The sequence below is a fragment of the Aquarana catesbeiana genome, linkage group LG09 (assembly GCF_042186555.1).
Source record: "Aquarana catesbeiana isolate 2022-GZ linkage group LG09, ASM4218655v1, whole genome shotgun sequence".
Classification (NCBI taxonomy): domain Eukaryota; kingdom Metazoa; phylum Chordata; class Amphibia; order Anura; family Ranidae; genus Aquarana; species Aquarana catesbeiana.
The window spans coordinates 36,939,608-36,947,406 of record NC_133332.1 but is presented as its reverse complement, the minus strand read 5'-3'; positions in this window follow the sequence as shown (position 1 = coordinate 36,947,406).

The window sequence follows — 7,799 nt, the reverse complement described above, 5'->3', positions numbered from 1 at the left end:
CTGGGTCCTGCCCCAGGGGACATGGATCAATGCAAAAAAAGTTTTAAAAACGGACGTTTTTTCAGGAGCAGTGATTTTAATAATGCTTAAAGTCAAACAATAAAAGTGTAATATTCCTTTAAATTTCGTAGCTGGGGGGTGTCTATAGTATGCCTGTAAAGGGGCACATGTTTCCCGTGTTTAGAACAGTCTGACAGCAAAATGACATTTCGAAGGAAAAAACCCATTTAAAACTACTCGCGGCTATTGCATTGCCGACAATACACATAGAAGTTCATTGATAAAAACGGCATGGGAATTCCCCACAGGGGAACCCCGAACCAAAATTTAAAAAAAAAATGACGTGGGGGTCCCCCTAAATTCCATACCAGGCCCTTCAGGTCTGGTATGGATATTAAGGGGAACCCCGGCCAAAATTTTTTTTAAAAATGACGTGGGGGTCCCCCTAAATTCCATACCAGATCCTTATCCGAGCACGCAACCTGGCAGGCCGCAGGAAAAGAGGGGGGACTTGAGTGCGGCCCCCCCCTCCTGAACCGTACCAGGCCACATGCCCTCAACATTGGGAGGGTGCTTTGGGGTAGCCTGTCCAAGAGTCCCCCCCCTATAATGTTAGAAATGGCCCAGGAGAGGGGGAGGAGGGGGAATGTGATAGGTGTACCTTATACTTTGGTGTTGTAAAATTCCCATTAATAAATGTTATCTTGATGTTGGCCAAGAATGTTTGTGTCTAATCTGCTTTCCATGTTTTAATGTGCAAAAAGACAAATTTTTTTTTTCCGCCACAGTTTCCTTCCACCCCACAGGAATGGCAGACTGTGGCTTCCCACTTTGCCCAGCGGTGGGACTTTCCTAACTGCGGAGGGGCAATTGGAGGGGCAATTGATGGGAAACACGTCCACATCATCCCACCACCCATACTATTATAATTATAAAGGGTTCAATAGTATTGTGTGGCGGTGGTGTCGGCTAATTATGAGTTCCTGTATGAGGACGTGGGGAAGAATGGCCGGATGTCCGATGGTGGAGTCATCGCCCAGACGGAGTTTTACAGGCGTCTACAGAATGGCAGCTTGGACTTGCCACCTCCAGAAGACAATGTGGAAGGACTCCCATTCGTCTTCGTTGCAGATGAAACCTTTGCGCTGGGGGACCACCTTATGCGGCCATTCCCAATGAGGACCATCACCCCGGACCAGAGGCTTTTTAATTACCGGCTGGCCAGAGCCAGAAGAGTGGTGGAGAACACATTTGGAATCATGGCTAGCCGGTTCCGCCTGTTTCTTACACCCATCCATATGGCGGAGTATAAACTGAATCATATAATCCTGGCGTGCTGTGTTCTACATAACTTTTTACGGCAACATTCTGCCAACTATGCTGGCTCAGTTGGGCCTGAGGCCGGAATTATAAATGAAACAACCCTGACAGCGCTTGAAAGTGGCCGTCCTGGCTTGCCCTCCCTGAGTGCCCGTGATGTCCGGCTAAGATACCTTGAGTTCTTTGCGGGTAGGGGGGCCATCAATATGCCAGACAATTTGTGAAACCTTGATCAAATAAAAAAAAAAAATAAGCAAATCTTTGGTGACATTTACTGCTTGTGTTTGTTTTAGCTGACCCTGACCGAAATGTGGTGAGTCCTGAAAATGGCGTGATTAAGTAACCTTACAAAGCACTGTTGGATGTTATTTACTAAAGGCAAAGACACTTTGCACTACAAGTGCACTTGAAAATGCACTGAAACTGCACTTGTAGTGCAAAGTGGATTTGCCCTTAGGAAATAACCCCCATTGTCACAGAAAGCAGCAATTAGAGCACCACAAAAGTGTTGTAGCATTGACACAATAATCCACACATTCTTGATTAACAATCTTTTTAATACCTGCACAATCACATGTGCATTTAGAAAAGGTTTTTAAAACAAACCAACATGTTTGTTGTATAACAATTTTTGGGGTGGCATTGTTAGGTACCTGGTAGTTGAGCCCGACTGGTAGAAGGAGACTTCTCTTAAGCACTGGTTCAGGAGCCACTGGAGTGGGAACAGTGGTCTCCTGAGCACAGTGGGTAGGAGTGCCTGATGCAGGTCCTTGCGATGGCCAACACAGGAGCTGAGGAGACTTCCTCTGGAGTAGCTGTACTGCGGATGCAGGTAAGCTGAAGCGGATCCGTAAGCAGGCAGGTGGAGGATATTGCAGCAGCAGAACCTGGAGCTGGAAGAGCAGGTGGTGAGCAGCGTCACAGGACACAAGCAAAGCAGAGTCAAACAGTCCGTATTGGCAGGAGATCAGGCAGGTATATGACAGAAGGGATGATCACAGAATAGTCAGGCAGGCAGGTGTTCGGCAACAGGTCACAAGATATCAGCAAGGTCAGGCAGGCCGGGTAGGACAGGAGACAGTGGAATGGTCAGATATAGCTGGGTCAATAGCAAATAGTAACAACAGGCAGGATACAGGAACTCAGGTGCAGAGCTGCAGACAAACAGCACCTGATGGAAGTATCTGACACCCTTTTAAAGGGTGTTTGGCGCCAAACAGCGCTAGCGCGAACGAGCGCTAGCGCACCTGTGACCGGGCGCGCGCAGGAGCGCGCCAGCGCCCCCCAGTGGGAAATTCAGCCGAACTGCTCTGGAAAAGCCTCTCGTGCACCTACATGCACACATGTTAGCCCGACGACCACCGACATGTCCCTGACAGGCATTATCAAAAATATAAATGTCCACACAAATCTTGAACTTACAAAGTTCACATTTGGTAGAACTTGAAGGCAATATCAGACATGAGTATTTAGAAACTGTGTTTAATATTGCGTTCAGATGGGGTGAAGTCACCCCAGGAAAAGCCAAATTTTGAAGATGCACACCAATTTACGAATGTGCTAGCTGCCATCATGGGGGATCAAGGGATGTGTTTTGGGGGAGCAACCCCTTCCTCACAGCTACTTTATTATTGAGGAAGGGGTTGCACCCCCAAAACGCGTCCATTGATCTCCCGTTATGGCAGATAGCACATATTGACACACTGTGTACATCTTCAAAATTTGGCTTTTCTAAAAATTGCTAAAACATTTTTAACATTGTAGCACACAAAAAAAAACAAAAGGTATTTGGAGGGGTTTTAAACTCTCCCCAAAACATCAATGATGTTCTTATTTTTTTGAATAACATCATTGATGTTCTTCTTGAGGTTTTCCAATGCAACATTACACCCCATGATCTCCCCGATCAGGATCTGGGCACTTTCCGAGGTGAAAGGATCAGGTTCCACAACATCACGATCACCTAAAAAGAGAGAAACCAAAAAAAAAACAGGTATTATAAATATGCCGGCATACATCTCTTACCTGAGCCTGTGGTCGCAGACACTCACCTGTTGTGGTGACTAGTTCCACCACGTCTTCTTCCTCCTGCTCTTCTTGTGTTTGTGGGATTTCCCCTTGTTCCAGAGGTGGGGGGGTCTCTGGTCTCCTCGGATGAGGGGTGTCCTCCGAGTCTTTTCTCCCCTATGTAAAACAAAAATGGTATACTTAGCACACAGATATTTGATGGCAGAACTATAAATATGAAACATTGCTTGGAAGTGGGGTACAATTGTCTATTTTGGCAGAGTTCCAAGATGTAGAATTTTGAGTGTCCTTTTTCAAGCTTCAATACTTTACCTGTTTGGTACAAGCTTCACAGATGGAGACCCCCCTATAGTATACACTGGAGCACCTGTGTGGCCCACCTAATAAAAATGGTGTTCTTGTGTCCCACACTAGTGCTCCAGCATCCAGATGTGTAAACAGCTGCTGAGTGTCCTCTCCTTACACAGAATCTAGTTTGCATTTCATTCTAGTAACAAACCCATCTACACAACCAAATTATTTTCATACAAGTAGGCCCTAAAAAATGTGGGCAAATGCATATGGCCAAAACAATGGTGTTTTATAGGCCGAAAGAAAAATGTTTGATACGAACGAATAATGTGCCCATGAACATGAAAGTTGCCATTTTAAACTGTACAACACTTAAGAAAAGCACATGGAGCAGCACGCACGTAATAAAGACAAAAAGAATAGGAACACAGCACAACTACTTACTTTTTTGCAGCACTCTCCGGATCTTTCTGTACTGCTCATGTTCTCATAATTTCAGGTCCGACCAACGCTTCCTGAGCTGATCCTTCGATCGTCGTACCCCGAAATTCCGGTGCAGACTTTTGACCACTTTCGCCATGATCTTGGCCTTTCAGACATTGGGGTTGGGGTAAGGTCCATACTTCCCATCATAGTCGGCCTTCTTCAGGATGTCGACCGTCTCCAACATCTCCCCAAAGGACATATTTGAGGCCTTAAATCGTCTCCTTCTGGATCGGGATGTTTCCGGATCCGAGCTTTCCTCCTCCTCCTCCTCGTTGCTATAATTAGCACGCACCTGCTGTGTCTCCGCCATGTGCTCTTCCCCCACTGCGCCGAACAAAAGGGGACAGGGAATAGACTAGAAAGAACATAAGGGGCGGGCGGAGTTACACGCATGCGCAGTGTGTATAAAGCGTAACACGCGTGCGTAGTACGTATGATCTGTGAGTGGAGGAAGGAGTATCGGAGGCGCCGATCGTGATAACGAAGGTAAGAGACAAACTTGGGCCTATACTGCTTCTAGATTGAGGCCTATATTGTAACAAGATTAGGAGAGTTTGGCCTGACATTAGGGTTTGTCTTGTGTTGTGTCTTGCAGTGAAAATGGATATCTTGAAAGTTACCGACTTTATGGCAATCTTCATTGACATGTTCAGGGAGCTGCCTTGTCTATGGGAGATAAACCACCCACATTATAAGAACCAAACAAAGAGGAAGGCAGCACTGGATCAATTGCTGGAATTTGTGAAGACGGTGATCCACACGGACATCACCTATTTGAAGATCCTAATTGGTGGCCTGAGGAGCACTTATCTAAGGGAGCACAAGAAGGTCCAGGATTCCCAGAGATCCGGAGCAGCAGATGACATCTATGTCCCCAGGCTGTGGTACTATGACAGGCTGCATTTTCTGACAGGTCAGACTGAACCCAGGTCATCACTCTCCAGTCTTCCTTCCACGCTTCCTTCCCCCTCAGCTGAGGCTTCTGGGCCTTCCAGGCAGCAACATGTGGAGGAGCCCACCTTGAGCCAGGTATAACATTTCTCTAAATATTTCTGCTTGTCCAATCAATGATGTTAACTAGATGTTAGTTTGGAGTACTAATTTCTGATTGTGATTGATGATGCAAAAACTAAAACCATGTCCCTTTTTCATACACAGGGAAGTCTCAGCCAGGAGGTGGCCGGGCCGAGCAGGCTGCCAGATATCCAGGTCCCTCCCCTACATCCGCAAAGACAGAGTGGCAGGAAGAGGAGTACCCTGGAGGAGGCTGCCATAGGCCTCTTTTGGAAGGCTACAGAGGCCCTGAGAGCTCCCCCTACTGTGGAGGAGGACTTTGCTGGCATAATTGCCTGCAAAATGCAGCGGATGGAGGAGGACCAACAACTCATGTGTGAGTCCTTAATGTTGGAAGCTCTCAATAAGGGGTTGAGGGGCCAAATAACATCTGCTACCCACATTTGCGACCTCATACATGGTCCTCCTCCTCCTCCAGGTCCTACTACTCCTTCTCCTCCTCCTCCAGGTCCTACTAGTCCTCCTCCTCCTCCAGGTCCTACTCCTCCTCCTGCCACATCTCCAACAGTAGAGCCACAGCCAGGAAGGAAGCGTGGAAAGAAGACCAGAAAGTGATGACCCTGGGTTCAGTCTGGTCTGGCAAAAGATGCAGCCTGTTGTAGTACCACAGCCTGGGGACACAGATGTCATCTGCTGCTTTCAGGATCTCTGGGACTTCTGAACCAGACTGCACTCCCCTAGATAAGGACTCCTCAGGCCACCAATTTTGATGTTAAAGAATTGATGTGTGCCCTGGGGGTCAAAGGCTTCGCTAATTTCTGCTGTTTCTCCAGTGTTGACTCCCTCTTTGTTTGGTTCTGAGCCCTTAATAAAGGAATTTTTGTTTCAATTATACTTGCCTATGTGTGTTTTCCTTCAAAAAGGACAGTTTGTTTGTGAGGATTCAGGTACATTTCTAAAGTACAATGTGAAATTAACAAGGGACACCAACACCAAACAATCTCCTTGAGATTAAATAATACAAGATATCAATGGTGTTGTGGTAACTTGACACACAAAACACACACAAAAATATTCTGGAGTAAAACTAAAACTAAAATAAAACAAAGATCATCCTTGAAAAAAATACAAACCTAAAAAAAAAAAAAAAAATCTGCCTTAAAAAATAAATACCAGTAAATAAATAAAACAACCCAAAAAAAATTTTGTCAGATGTGACAAATTAAAATATATTGAGGGAATCCCGATAAATAATAAAGAAAGAAGTTTGTGAGAAGTCTGTGTGAATATGAGCAGCAAAACTACTTCATTCTTCTCACATTATAAAGAAGAAGAGAGTGCGCTGTATTAAACCATTTTTTACATGGCACCGTGATGAAAGTGCTGTATCCATTGCGAACGCTAATTTTACCAGACCGAGCTGTTCCGTCTCAGAATTTCTTCTGAGCATGCGTGGCACTTTGTGCGTCGGAACTGGCCACACACGGTCGGAATTGACGCGATCGGATTTTGTTGTCGGGAAATTTTATAGCCTGCTCTCAAACTTTGTGTGTCGGAAAATGCGATGGAAAATGTCCGATGGAGCCCACACACGGTCGGAATTTCCGACAACACGCTCCGATCGGACATTTTCCATCGGAAAATCCGACCGCGTGTACGGGGCATTAGTATCTTATCTGCAACTGTGACACAACTCAGCAGAAGACAGAGAAGGCAACCTGGCATGATGATAGTGATGTATCTCATATGGTAAATGATCCTGATGTCATGAGTGTGGACTATTTGCCAGCCTATACATGTGACTGCCTCACTTCCCTGAAATGCTGCAGTGCATATAGAAACCATTGTCCCATCCATTGTGTACTTTGAGGTGTGTTTCACTTCAACTTTTACCCAATGACACACAACTTGCTCCAGCCTCGATAAAGCTCACAAACTGATGTATAGGCTTACTCTGATAGGAACCCTGATGTAAAGGGGAGTTTTGATATGTAAGGTGATGGGGGCTTCTGATGTGAAAGGGGAAGGGGGGGCAGTGGTGTCACTAGGGTTGGTGTTACCTGGTGCAGTAAAACATGGCATCACCGCCCCTCTATTGTCGGGCCGGCAGCCCAGCGTAGGAGCTCCTTGGAGTGCATTGCGGCAGTCAATTAGGCCTAGAGGATAGCAGGTTAGGCACTTCCAAATGGCTCAGTCCCTAGGAGCAATAATAGATAATGGCTGACAGGCCCTCTTACCAAACCCAGTGAAACTGCAGCAGTGATCCCTCCAGCTGGATATTCATTCACTCTGGGTTGCCCAGGTCCACTCTGGTCAGTAGTGTAGCATGTCTATAGTGGCTCTATCTGTCTCTCTGGTGGTGTGGGTGCAGCATGGCTCTCTCTCTGGTGGTGCGGGTACAGCATGGTTCTTTCTCTAATGGTGTGGGTACAGCGTAGCTCTCTCTCTCTGATAGTGTGGGTACAGCATGGCTCTCTCTCTGTTGGAGTGGGTACAGCGTGGCTCTCTCTCTGGTTGTGAGGGTACAGTGTGGCTCTCTCTCTAGTGGTGTGGGTACAGCATGGCTCTCTCTCTGTTGGTGTGGGTACAGCATGGCTCTCTCTCTGGTTGTGAGGGTACAGTGTGGCTCTCTCTCTGGTGGTGTGGGTACAGCATGGCTC